Source organism: Manis javanica, chromosome 5 (genome assembly GCF_040802235.1).
Source record: "Manis javanica isolate MJ-LG chromosome 5, MJ_LKY, whole genome shotgun sequence".
Lineage (NCBI taxonomy): Eukaryota > Metazoa > Chordata > Mammalia > Pholidota > Manidae > Manis > Manis javanica.
The window spans coordinates 152,518,910-152,532,417 of record NC_133160.1 but is presented as its reverse complement, the minus strand read 5'-3'; the positions used below and the strand labels follow the sequence as shown (position 1 = coordinate 152,532,417).

At 37.0% G+C, this 13,508-nt stretch overlaps 1 long non-coding RNA gene across 1 annotated transcript in view; it reads right to left on the bottom strand.

Annotated features, from left to right (window-relative positions):
• Window positions 1–246: 246 nt before the first annotated feature.
• The window catches only part of LOC140849413 (uncharacterized), a 33,957-nt gene continuing 20,695 nt past the window's right edge, over window positions 247–13,508 (bottom strand). The window contains exon 4 of the long non-coding RNA XR_012131165.1: window positions 247–508. This is a non-coding gene — a long non-coding RNA (uncharacterized lncRNA). The remainder of the gene's footprint in view (window positions 509–13,508) is intronic.

The following is a 13,508-nucleotide window of genomic DNA, read 5'->3' as shown; positions in this document are numbered from 1 at the left end:
GGCTATAGCAAGGCTATGCAATAGAGTTTACTGACTACAGATTCAAAGTTTGCTAGCAATACACTAGGTTGTACTGATTATGCCCATCCTGTCCATTAGGTGTCACCCATTGTTGTCTTATGATTGAAAGTTCTGCGGGGCAACTCTCACATGAGGCCAAGAACACTGTCTGATTGGCAGAACTGGTCTCTTCTCAGTCATGAGAAGACTTAAAAACCAGGTGAGAGTTCTCTACTTACCTCCATTAAACTTAAGTGGGATGTTCTTCAATTAAGGCCAAACTTTCTGCCTGTGAAATACGTGTATTCCTCTTTTATCCAGAATAGTTGCTTAGAAACCTTGTAAATAAATAGTGTATAAACAAATTGCTTGTAAACAAATAGTTTGCTTATAGACCTCAGTAAAGAGAGCACTTTCTTAAAGACAGGGGCCTGTGGTTGAGTGGTACTCTGCCAGGGACAGCTATTTCATCGAGGGAGTGCTAATAACACTCTATCCACTTCCTCATCTGTAAAAGAGGGACAAAGAATTTCCACCTCAGAGTGTTGTTGAATGAATGAAATAATAGTACATATAAAACAGAATATGCACTGTTTCCATTTTCTGAGATTATATCTGATATGTTATTCCTAAGGAAATATTTTTTTCCAGTTTACACAAAAGTCTTGGAAAGAAAATATGAATTTTTTAGCACATTTCTGTGCTCATTTCTTGATAAAACTGAGCTTGTTTATTGTGGTCTTAATGCATTCTGGTCTTTGGTTTGTCATTTACATATGAGGTTATAAGAAAATATTGACCACTGTTGATCTGGTCTCATAAACTAATATGGGTTCATTCTCTAATAACTCATAAAGTCAATAATGACTCAGCCAATAGAGCATGCTCATATTGTAATAGTTAAGCACTATATGGCTCGCTAGATGGGGGACCAAACCTGAGACTGTGTTTCTAAACACCTGTTCCACTGTTAGATCAAAATTACAAGTAAAACCCCAGGAAGATAACTGAAATAATGCAGGACTGTATGAAAAAAATTGACTATAGGTATCTCAGTGCTAGAATGACACAGCAACTGCTGGATGCAGAGATCAACAAAACAGACTTTTCTAAACTCAGGAAGACAGATAAAGACAAAAAAAGGCAATTCCAAATATTAACTTTCTGTAAATATAATAAAACCAAAGATAAAAAAGGTATGGGTAATTATAACAATGACAGAACTCAGTTATCTAATGAACAGTACAGAAAATATAAAAAGAGGAAGAAGAAATTTCTTTTCTCTGGTGTGAGTAAATTGTTATCATCAGGCGTGGGCTCCAAACAACCCTAGTGTTCTAGGAAGATGGTTTCAGATCCAACTGTCATGACACTATTTCCATGGATATGATACAGTTAAGACATATGAAGAATGACATATTCTAGAGGCTAATTGTCATTCTTATTTATTGTGCAACACCTGATGTAAGGGACTTTACATGTCCTGGGGCAGATTTGAGTTAGCTTACAGACCTTGATTCTACGTATCTAGAATTACATAAAATACAGGTAGGAAACCAAGGTTGGATGTTCTCTATGTCGAAGGGAATCACACACATTTGATTTCATCCTTGACAAACATATACTGCCTTGTGGGTGAGCTGAGTAGGATAGGTGGGTGAGAAATTGTGTATGTCACACTTCCCAATGACAAAAAATGCTAAATTACCTGTCCTGACCTAAAACTAAGCCAATATGGCCATAAATCAAAATTCCATTGTGTCTCATGAGTACAGCTCCTAGCATGAACATGGGGAGATGTTTTGGTGAGGTCTTATGATGGGTGCGGATTTGGAGAACTTGAGAAGCAGATGGAAGGATTTCATGTAGGTGCAAGAGCGTAAATTTTATACTACAAGATAGTGACCGTAGAGATGCATGAGTTTTGGAGGAGTTTGCTGGAGTGGAACTTCATGAAATTGTACTGCAGTTATCCCAAAGGAAAAATGTCATGTGGAGGAGGGGGAAGGAGCTGATGGTGGGATGTAGGAGACTAGAGAAACAGGGACACCAGCTTGTGTGAGAGACTGAAGCCTGAAAAGGCATGGTGATTTTGAGGAATGACACAGAAAAGTCAGTTGTGGTTAAATGGCAAGACCTTTCATTGGTAGATTTTGGTATCTTTTCTGAGGCCATCAAATTAGAATTTCTTTCTGATTATCTCTGATATGACTTTTTCCTTAGGAGTTCAAAATTTCAATGTGAATGATTTTACAGCTTCTCAAATATGGATAAATAAAGAGAAGTTAGGGAGGATTATTGTCTTTGTTCTTTAATCTGGAGATAACAATTTTATGCAATACTGTTTTCATTTAAAATACTCCTTTTGTACTTGAATATCCATAATTCCTCATTTTTAAAATTATTTCTAAATTATTGAAGGCTAAAGTGGGGTTCTAATATCCTAGTAAAATAATTAACCAGGGGACAGCATGGGTTATAAGAGGGGTATATCCCAGTGATAACCAAACACATGCTTTATCAATCATTAGAGACTGCTGCTCTGAGTTTACTTCTTTGATGATTAATAGTTGTGTTATGCATCTTGTTATAGCTGCTCTAACATTTGGTTTAGTTCCCATAAATCTTTAAGGCCATAGGGACATGAAACAGAAGCAAGATTTTAGTTAATCCTCCTTGGTTAATTAGTTGTCTTTTGGAGGAAGTTCTTTCAACTCTCTGGAATCCCTTCTGTTCATTTGAAAAGTTGGAATAGAATAAACCCTTAAAGTGAGGTACTGGATGTAAAAGCCCAAATTACCTTGGCAAGGTATTACATAGATATGCTGTCTTTAGAACAATGGTTATAGCACTTCCTATGTGTGAGTCAGGTCCACACCCTTATTGTGTGATCTACACATATGCACACAGGAGATATCTTAGTTTAACTAATTCAATTTGATGCTGCTTTATATTAAATATACTAATTGGTGGAGTTTCCCATTTTTTCAGGTTGTATCTTTTAAAACACATTAACTTTATTCTTCTTTCCTGAATATGAATTGGAGGATTTTTTCTAGGGAAACTGACTAGTAGTTTTTAGATATTCAAAGTAAACATGTTCAGCTTAAGGAATGAGACTGGTTGAGTAAGCTGCATATAGAATTTGAGCTCATATTTACAATGTGTTCCTGTATTTCATAGTATGTAGCAACCTAATAAAAAATTTCATAGGACATAAAAAATGATGGCATGGACTGGTTTAAGAAAATACGAAATTTATAACCAATCTGAATTTTAATTTTTATACTAAAATTTTATTTTTATACCATTTTAAATTCTATAATGTGTACATATTTGGATTATAATGAGGAGGAACATTTTTTTCAAGACTTGTCAATCTGAACAAATACTTCCTTAACTTATGTCTAAAATAAGACTCCTGAAGCCCCTCCACAGCCTCTGAATATGGAGTGTTTTAATCCATTCTCAGATGTGCTCATCATGCCTGGAACTCAAAAGATTTCTGTCAGCCTGTTGGGAGCCAGAAAACTAGAAAGTGAATAAAAGGAAACTGGGCATAATTTAGGGTAAATCAGTTGGGTATATTGCATAATTTCTTTAAAGGTAGGATCAGCTATGTGAATTGGATGGACTTTTGTAAGGCCCAGGCTGTGTAGTGGAGTTTTTATTTTTTGCACAATGCAAAGTATTACAATAAAGATAATGTTTCTTTGCCCAGGAAAAAGGTATTACAATATTAACATAATTATTTTAATATCTTTCTGTAAGGGACAGGGTACTGCTTGGCTATAAGAGAATAGCTTAATGGAAACATTCTTAAAAATATGAACAGAAAGTTATAAACAAAGGTGTAAGTCAACTATTAATTGTCATTTAAGAGGTTGAGAAGGTATAACTTTCAGGGTCAGAGGATTTTGAGCAAGAAAATAGGAAAACATTTCAAATCATCTTATATTCAGGTTTTCATTATTTTGCTTGTACCTAGAAAGCATAACTGTGGATTTTATTTCCTTGTATTTTGGGGAAGAGACCTAAGGAGAGAATACATAATTTGGTTTTGATGTCCCTCAGCAGACAATTCTGCAGGTACTTTACCACTCTCTGCTTCAACATTTGCTCTGTTTTGGGTGAGCAGAATTAAAAATACTTCTGTAGACATACGGAGAGTAGGTGTGAAGCTGTTCTCTCTCTATTAACACATTTCTTGACAGAATCTCACATTGGTCAAGAAATGGTAACAATTTTTAGGGAACTGAGAAATGTGTAACCTGGAGGTGATACATGTTCTAGAGACAGTTCAGGAAAAGCCAAGAGTTATATGAGCTTCTCTTTAAATAACTTGTGTTGCTGTCACAAGAATTTGGCTGAAGAGAATAACTGGAATGAAATAGCTTGAAGCCAGTTTATGTCCAGTTTAGACAAAGAGTCCCACCATGAATTGATGCAGTATTTAGTGGCTGAACTGAGAGGATGAGTTTCTCAAAGGCAGAATTGGGTAATGATATCTCTGATGAGATGGGCATCTTTAATACAACATAGTGAAATGCAGTTTCTTACTCAGGAAAACAGATTGTTCTGGCCTCTGCTTTCCCTCCTGTCACCATTGTTGTGCATCTGAGACTGTGACTTGCAAAGACACAGGTGGAAAATATCATTCCCACTCAACAGAATATTCTGCTGCTGGATGTTTTTTTATGTGTGTTTCCTTTTCATAAGCTTCAAATATTTATCTGGAGCCAAATTATCTGGAAGTAACAGGTGCAGCTTTTACAAGTATATGGGATATATTTTCTCATCAAATTCTGTAAATATTTTGAAATGAAGGCTTTCTTTGAGGAGTTTTGTAGCACTGTTTTCTTTGGAGCCAGCTTTGGCAAAATATAAGAGACCTGTAGACTGGTAATTTCGCACATAAAATGTTTGCAGATTGGTAAAGATAGAAAGTGGAATAAAGGAGCCATTTACCAAAGGGCTTTTTAATTGTTTTCCCTCTTGCGGCTGGGTGAGTGGTGTCAGTGATCTGGTGACAAAACTTCTGGACTCTTGGTACATTCTTACTTTCAGTGAGCCATGACTATGACACTAAATCTTTTGTCTTTTAGTTTGTACAACCTCCTCAGTTTCAAAAATAAAATTTAAAAATTGTGTTCTCCCTGATAGCTTTGTATTAGTGGCTTGAACAAAACTGTGTCATAGGTCCACTGGATTAAAAACAGTTGGATAATCCAAACAGTTACACTTAATTTTTGTTAAAGAGAGAGGGTGGGCAAGCAGCCTGCACATGCACTCTACAGGGTTAGGGATAGGAAAGGCTTAGCAAAGGACTAATAGGTTGGCTGAACAGTAAAGCAAGGTAGACTCTGCTTTTATGTGAACTTGATGAATTGTTAGAGAAATGGAAGTGTGCATGCAAATTAAAAGAAGCTCCTGGAATTGTAACTTTGGCTGTGACTTTTACCAGAAAAAGGGCTTAATGTGAGGTGTCATAGGAACTCATTAAACTGGGATTTACCTTCGATTTTGAAGTAGTCTTTTTTCTTTTTTTTCCCTGCTTTTGTCATTAGAATATTGGATGAAATACTCATTTAAATTCCCTTTATAACTCAACAGTTAGTACTGAACATGTTTAGATTCTTAGCCTGTCCCAAAATCATGGCTCTGGAATGAGAATAGCAAAGAAAGGAGGGCTGGCAATTAAGATAGACCTTTCCACTTCTAACAAGTTTTCTCCATTATCTCCAATAGGTTCATGTTTCCCTAAGTGGTGTTCTACCCAATCCCTGGTAGATTAATAATCACAACTTGTTATAGTCTTATTCTGATTTCAAATCCCAATCCTTTCTTTTGATTGACTTTTTGATTGAAACTTTAATCATTCTTTTTCCCTTTTTTTTTCAAATTTTTTATTAAGGTATGATTGATATACACTCTTATGAAGGTTTCACATGAAAAAACAATGTGGTTACTATATTTACCCATATTATCAAGTCCCCACCCATACCCCAGTGCAGTCACTGTCCATCAGTGCAGCAAGTTGCCAGAGATCCGCTATGTCCCTTCTCTGTGATACACTGTTCTCCTCGTGATCCCTCACACCATGTGTACTAAACATAATACCCCTCAGTCCCCTTCTCCCTCCCTCCCCACCCGCCCTCCCACACCCCTCCCCTTTGGTAACCACTAGTTCATTCTTGGAGTCTCTGAGTCTCCTGCCATTTTGTGCCTTCAGTTTTGCTTCATTGTTATACTCCATGAATGAGGGAAATCATTTGGTATTTGTCTTTCTCTGCCTGGCTTATTTCACTGAGCATAATGTCCTCCAGTTCCACCCATTGTGTTGGAAATGGTAGGATTTGTTTCTTTCTTATGGTTGAATAGTATTCCATTGTGTATATGTACCACCTCTTCTTTATCCATTCATCTACAGATGGACACTTAGGTTGCTTCCATATCTTGGCTATTGTAAAAAGTGCTGCAATGAACATAGGGGTGCTTATGTCTTTGTGAATCTGAGAAGTTGTATTCTTTGGGTATACTCCAAGAAGTGGGATTCTGGGGTTGAATGGTATTTCTATTTTTAGTTTTTTGAGGAATCTCCATATTGCTTTCCACAATGGTTGAACTAGCTTACATTCCCACCAGCAGTGCAGGAGGGTTCCCCTTTCTCCGCATTCTTGCCAACATTTGTTGTTCTTAGTCTTTTCGATGCTGGCCCTCCTTACTGGTGTGAGGTGATTTCTCATTGTGGTTTTAATTTGCATTTCCCTGATGATTAGTGATGTGGAGCATCTTTTAATGTGTCTGTTGGCCATCTGAATTTCTTCTTTGGAGAACATTCCCTTTATATCTCCTGCCCATTTTTTAATCAGGTTATTTGCTTTTTGGGTGTTGAGGTGTGTAAGTTCTTTATATATTTTGGATGTTAACCCCTTGTCTGATATGTCATTTACAAATATATTTTCCCATACTATAGGATGTCTTTTTGTTTTGTTGATGATGTCCTTTGCCGTACAAAAACTTTTTGCTATGTAGTCCCATGAGTTCATTTTTGCTTTTGTTTCCCTTTCTCGAGGAGATGGGTTCAGGAAGAAGTTGCTCATGCTTATATTCAGGAGATGTTTGCCTATGTTGTCTTCTAAGAGTTTTATGGTTTCATGACTTACATTCAAGTCTTTAATCCATTTCGAGTTTACTTTTGTGTATAGGGTTAAACAATAATTCAGTTTCATTCTCTTACATGTAGCTGTCCAGTTTTGCTAACACCAATTGTTGAAGAGGCTGTCATTTCCCCATTGTATGTCCATGGCTCCTTTATCATATGCAAGATATTTCAAGCAACTAACAAGAGTTCTATAGATGTCTGTTAGGACCATATATTAATGGACTATATATGGTTGGGTTTATATCAGGGCTCTCTAGTCTTTTCCATTGGTCTATGGATCTGTTCTTGAGCCAGTACCAAATAGTCTTAACTACTGTGGCTTTGTAGTAGAGCTCAAAGTTGGGGAGTGCAATTCCCCTTGCTTTGTTCTTCCTTCTCAGGATTGCTTTGGCTATTCAAGGTCTTTTGTGGTTCCGTATGAATTTTAGGACTATTTTCTCTAGTTCGTTGAAGAATGCTGTTGATATTTTGATAGGAATTTCATTGAATCTATAGATTGCTCTAGGCAGGGTGGCCATTTTGACAGTATTAATTCTTCCTATCCATGAGCACTGGATGTGTTTCCATTTATTGGTATCTTCTTTAATTTCTCTCATGAGTGTCTTGTAGTTTTCAGAGTATAGGTCTTTCACTTCCTTGGTGTGGTTTATTCCTAGGTATTTTATTCTTTTTGATGCAATTGTGAATGAAATTGTTTTCCTGATTTCTCTCTCTGCTAGTTCATTGTTAGTGTATAGGACTGCCACAGATTTCTGTGTATTAATTTTGTATCCTGTAACTTTGCTGAATTCAGAGATTAGATCTAGTAGTTTTGGAGTAGATTCTTTAGGGGTTTTTATGTATAATATGTCATCTGTAAAGAGGGACAGTTTAACTTCTTCCTTGCCAGTCTGGATGTCTTTTATTTCTTTGTGTTGTCTGATTGCCATGGCAAGGACCTCCAGTACTATGTTGAATAGAAGTGAGGAGAGTGGGCATCCTTGTCTTGTTCGTGATCTTAAAGGAAAAGCTTTCAGCTTCTCGCTGTTAAGTATAATGTTGACTGTGGGTTAGTCCTATATGGCCTTTATTATGTTGAGGTACTTGCCCTCTATACCCATTTTGTTGAGAGTTTTTATCATGAATAGACGTTGAATTTTGTCAAATGCTTTTTCAGCATCAATGGAGATGATTATGTGGTTTTTCTCCTTCCTTTTGTTGATGTGGTGGTTGATGTTGATGGATTTTCAAATGTTGTACAGTCCTTGCATCCCTGGCATAAATCCCGCTGTATCATGATGGGTGATCTTTTTGATGTATTTTTGAATTCAGTTTGCTAATATTTTGTTGAGTATTTTTGCATCTTTGTTTATTAGGGATATTGGTATGTAATGTTCTTTTTTTGTGGTATCTTTGCCTGGTTTTGGTATTAGAGTGAATTTGGCCTCATAGAATGAGTTTGGAAGTATTCCCTCTTTTTCAATTTTTTGGAAAACTTTAAGGAGAATGGGTATTAGGTCTTCACTAATGTTTGATAAAATTCAGTGGTGAAGCTATCTGGTCCAGGAGTTTTGTTCTTAGGTAGGTTTTTGATTACCAGTTCAATTTCATTGCTGGTAATTGGTCTGTTCAGATTTTCTGTTTCTTCCTTCGTCAGCCTTGGAAGGTTGTATTTTTCTAGAAAGTTGTCCATTTCTTCTAGGTTTTCCAGTTTGTTAACATATAATTTTTTATAGTATTCTCTAATAATTCTTTGTATTTCTGTGGTGTCTGTATTGATTTTTCCTTTCTCATTTCTGATTCTGTTTATGTGTGCAGACTCTCTTTTTTTCTTGATAAGTCTGGCTAGGGGTTTATCTATTTTGTTTATTTTCTTGAAGAACCAGCTTTTGCTTTCATTGATTCTTTCTATTATTTTATTCTTCTCTATTTTATTTATTTCTGCTCTAATCTTTATTATGTTGCTCCTTCTACTGACTTTGGGCCTCATTTGTTGTTCTTTTTGTAGTTTCATTAATTATGAGTTTAGACTGCTTATATGGGATTGTTCTTCTTTCCTGAGGTAGGCCTGTATTGCAATATACTTTTCTCTTAGCACAGCCTTGACTGCGTCCCACAGATTTTACGGTGTTGAATTATTGTTGTTATTTGTATCCATACATTGCTTGATCTCCATTTTTATTTGGTCATTGATCCACTGGTTACTTAAGAACATGTTGTGAAGCCTCCATGTGTTTGTGGGATTTTTCATTTTCTTTGTGCAATTTATTTCTAGTTTCATAGCTTTGTGATCTGAGAAACTGGTTGGTACAATTTCAATATTTTTGCATTTACCTGAAGCTCTTTTTGTGGCCTAGTATATGATTTATTCTTGAAAATGTTCCATGTGCACTTGAGAAGAATGTGTATTCTGCTGCTTTTGGGTGTAGAGTTTTATAGATGTCTGTTAGGTCCATCTGTTCTATTGTGTTGTTCAGTGCCTCTGTCTCCTTACTTATCTTCTTTCTTTCTCTTTTTTTTTTTTGAGAGGGCATCTCTCATATTTATTGATCAAATGGTTGTTAACAACAATAAAATTCTGTATAGGGGACTCAATGCACAATCATTAGTCAACCCCCAAGCCTAATTCTCAACAGTCTCCAATCTTCTGAAGCATAACGAACAAGTTCTTACATGGTGAACAAGTTCTTACATAGTGAATAAGTTCTTACATGGTGAACAGTGCAAGGGCAGTCATATCACAGAAACTTTCGGTTTTGATCACGCATCATGAACTATAAACAATCAAGTCAGATATGATTATTTGTTTGATTTTTATACTTGATTTATATGTGAATCCCACATTTCTTCCTTATTATTATTATTATTTTTTTAATAAAATTCTGAAGTGGTAGGTAGATGCAAGATAAAGGTAGAAAACATAATTTAGTGCTGTAAGAGGGCAAATGTAGATGATCAGGTCTGTGCCTATAGACTAAGTATTAATCCAAGCTAGACAAGGGCAACAAAACATCCATGGATGCAGAAGATTTCTCTCAAAACAGGGGGGGTGAGGTTCTAAGCCTCACCTCTGTTGATCCCCAATTTCTCACCTGATGGCCCCCCTGTGACTGTACCTGTCTTAGGTTGTTCCTCCCTTGAGGAATCTTACTCGTCTCTGGCTAACCAGTCATCTTCCGGGGCCATACAGGGAAATGTAAAGTTGGTAAGTGAGAGAGAAGCAATATTCTTTGAAAAGGTTAGCTTTTTACTTCTTTGCAGATTTATGCCCTGTGGCTTCTATGCCCAGCATTTGTCTTGAGGTATCTTTACCACTTGGAAGAATTATGATACTAGGTAATTTTCAATATGAGGCATGAATTCTACTAAAGGGTTGTAATTAGGAAGGAAGAAGAAAAGCTATAGAAGTAGCAGAAGGAAGAAAACATGGGAAGATTGATTATTTCTTTGACATATCTTCTTGTAGAGTAACATAAGCATGTATAGGTTTTAACAAACTACTAATTAAATTGCATACACACATTAACAGAATAGGAATACATATACATAACAAAAGCAGACCTACAATTACCAGCCATATCCAGTGAAACCAAGAAAACAAGTTAGGTACTCTAGGCATTTGTGAAAACTTATCAATGATATGATGGATATTGTCTAACTGAATTTGAATAGTTTGATAAAAATAAGACAAATTAAAACAACACATTCCTGGGAACTGTTCACATCCCATATGTTCTTTTAACAGTAGATAGTCTATAGTCGCAAGATTTTGGAGCACTGTGACTTGCACTTCTCCTAATTCTTGGTTGAGTTCTGACAATATAGATCCAGTCAAATTTGTTGTTTCACTGTATGCACAGGCCAGCTTAGATATCTCCTTCTTTATTCCAATGGCAAGTCCAGGAACCGGTGGGATGAATGCAGCTACAACTGCAACAGTGCCAGGATCTTTGCTGAAGTTTTCTGATGATTATCTTCTGGAATGACTCTTCCAGAGGATGTTGATGTGGGAAGTTCTTCATATAGTATCTTAATTCATTTCCTTACTTATCTTCTGTCTGGTTGATCTGTCCTTCAAAGTGAGTGGAGTGTTGAAGTCTCCTAGAATGAATGCATTGCATTCTATTTCCCCTTTTACTTCTGTTAGTATTTGTTTCACTTATGTGGGTGCTCCTTTTTTGGAAGCATAGATATCTATATGTCTTCTTGTTGGGTTGACCCCTTTATCATTATGTAATGTCCTTCTTTGTCTCTTGTTACTTTCTGTGTTTTGAAGTCTATTTTGTCTGATACAAGTATTGCAACTCCTGCTTTATTCTCTCTGTTAGTTGCATGAAATATCTTCCTCCATCCCTTCACTTTTAGTCTGTGTATGTCTTTGGGTTTCAATTGAGTCTCTTGCAGGCAGCATATAGACGGGTCTTGCTTTTTTATCCATTCAGTGACTCTATGTCTTTTGAATGGGGCATTCAGTCCATTTACATTTAGGGTCATTATCAATAGGTATGTACTTATTGCCATTTCAGGCTTTAGATTCATGGTCACCAAAGGTCCAAGGTTAATTTCTTTACTAAGAGTCTAACTTAACTCACTTAATATGCTGTTACAAACACAATCTAAAGGTTCTTTTCTTTTTCCCCTCCTTTTTCTTCCTCCTCCATTCTTTATATATTAGGTATCATATTCTGTATTCTTTGTCTGGCCCTTGATTGACTTTGGGGATAGTTCATTTAATTTTGTATTTGCTTAGTAATTAGCTGTTCGTCTTTCTTTACTGTGGTTTTATTTCCTCTGGTGACAGCTATTACACCTTAGGAACACTTTCATCTATAGCAGTCCCTCCAAAATAGACTGTAGAGATATTTTGCAGGAGGTAAATTCTCTCAGCTTTTGCTTATCTGGAAATTATTTAACCCCTCCTTCAAATTTAAAGGATAATCTTACCAGATAAAGTAATCTTGGTTCCAGCCCCTTCTGCTTCATGGCATTAAATACATCATGCCACTCCCTTCTGGCCTGTAAGGTTTCTGCTGAGAAGTCTGATGTTTGCCTGATGGGCTTTCCTTTGTATGTGATCTTATTTCTTTCTCTGGCTGCTTTTAATAGCCTGTCCTTATCCTTGATATTTGCCAATTTTATTACTATATGTCTTGGTGTTGTCTTCCTTGGGTTCCTTATGTTGGGAGATCTGTGGATCTCCATGGCCTCAGAGACTATCTCCTTCCCCAGATTGGGAAGTTTTCAGCAACTACCTCCTCAAAGACACTTTCTATCCCTTTCTCTTTCTCTTCTTCTTCTAGTATCCCTATCATGTGAATATTGTTCCATTTGGATTGGTCACACAGTTCTCTCAATATTCTTTCATTCTTAGAGATCCTTTTTTCTCTCTGTGCCTCAGCTTCTTTGTATTTCTCTTCTCTAGTTTCTGTTTCATTTATCATCTTCTCCACTGTATCCAACCTGCTTTTAATACCCTCTGTTGTGCTCTTCATTGATTGGATCTCTGATCTGAATTCATTCCTGAGTTCTTGGATATCTTTCTGTACCTCCATTAGCATATTGATGATTTTTATTTTGAACTCCCTTTCAGTGAGAGTTGTAAGGTCCATGTCACTTAAATCTTTCTCTGGAGTTACATTAATTTTACTCTGGACCAGGTTCCTTTGGCATTTCATATTTTTATATGGTGCCCTCTAGTGTCCAGAAGCTCTACTCTGGAGCTGCTCAGCCCCTGAAGCAATGTCAGGGGTTGCAGGGGAGTGGTAGTGGTGCCTGAGAGGAGGAAAGAGCTGTTCCCCACTTTCTGGCTGCTGTGCCTGTCTCCACTGCCTGAACAAGTGGGTTTAACACACAGGTATAAGCTTTTGTCCAAGAGCAGCCAGATATGGATCCCTGCTTTCCACAAGCGGCTGGAATCTCAGCCTCTCCAGTAATTCTGCCTGTATTAACTCTCCAATCCGGCAGACACCCGAGTATCATGAAAGGACCACGGAATGTAGGTTTCTGCTCCCAGAGCAGATCTCTGGAGCTAGGCACCCAGCAGTGCCAGGCCTTCCACTCCCTCCCTGCTCTGTTTCTCTTCCTCCCACCGGTGAGTTGGGGTGGGGGAAGGGCTTGGGTCCCACCTAGCCACAGCTCTGGTACGTTACCCTGTTCCATGAGGTCAACTCTTTTCTCCAGGTGTATGCAGTCTGGCACTGTCCTCTTCCTTGTTGCTCTCTCAGGATTAGTTGAGCCAACTATATTTTCTAATTGTATCCAGTTTTAGGAGGAAGTCTCTGTCTCTCCTTTCACTCCACCATCTTTAATCCTAATCATTATTTTTCAAATAATGACTTCTTTTAAAATTCTGGTACAACAAAAA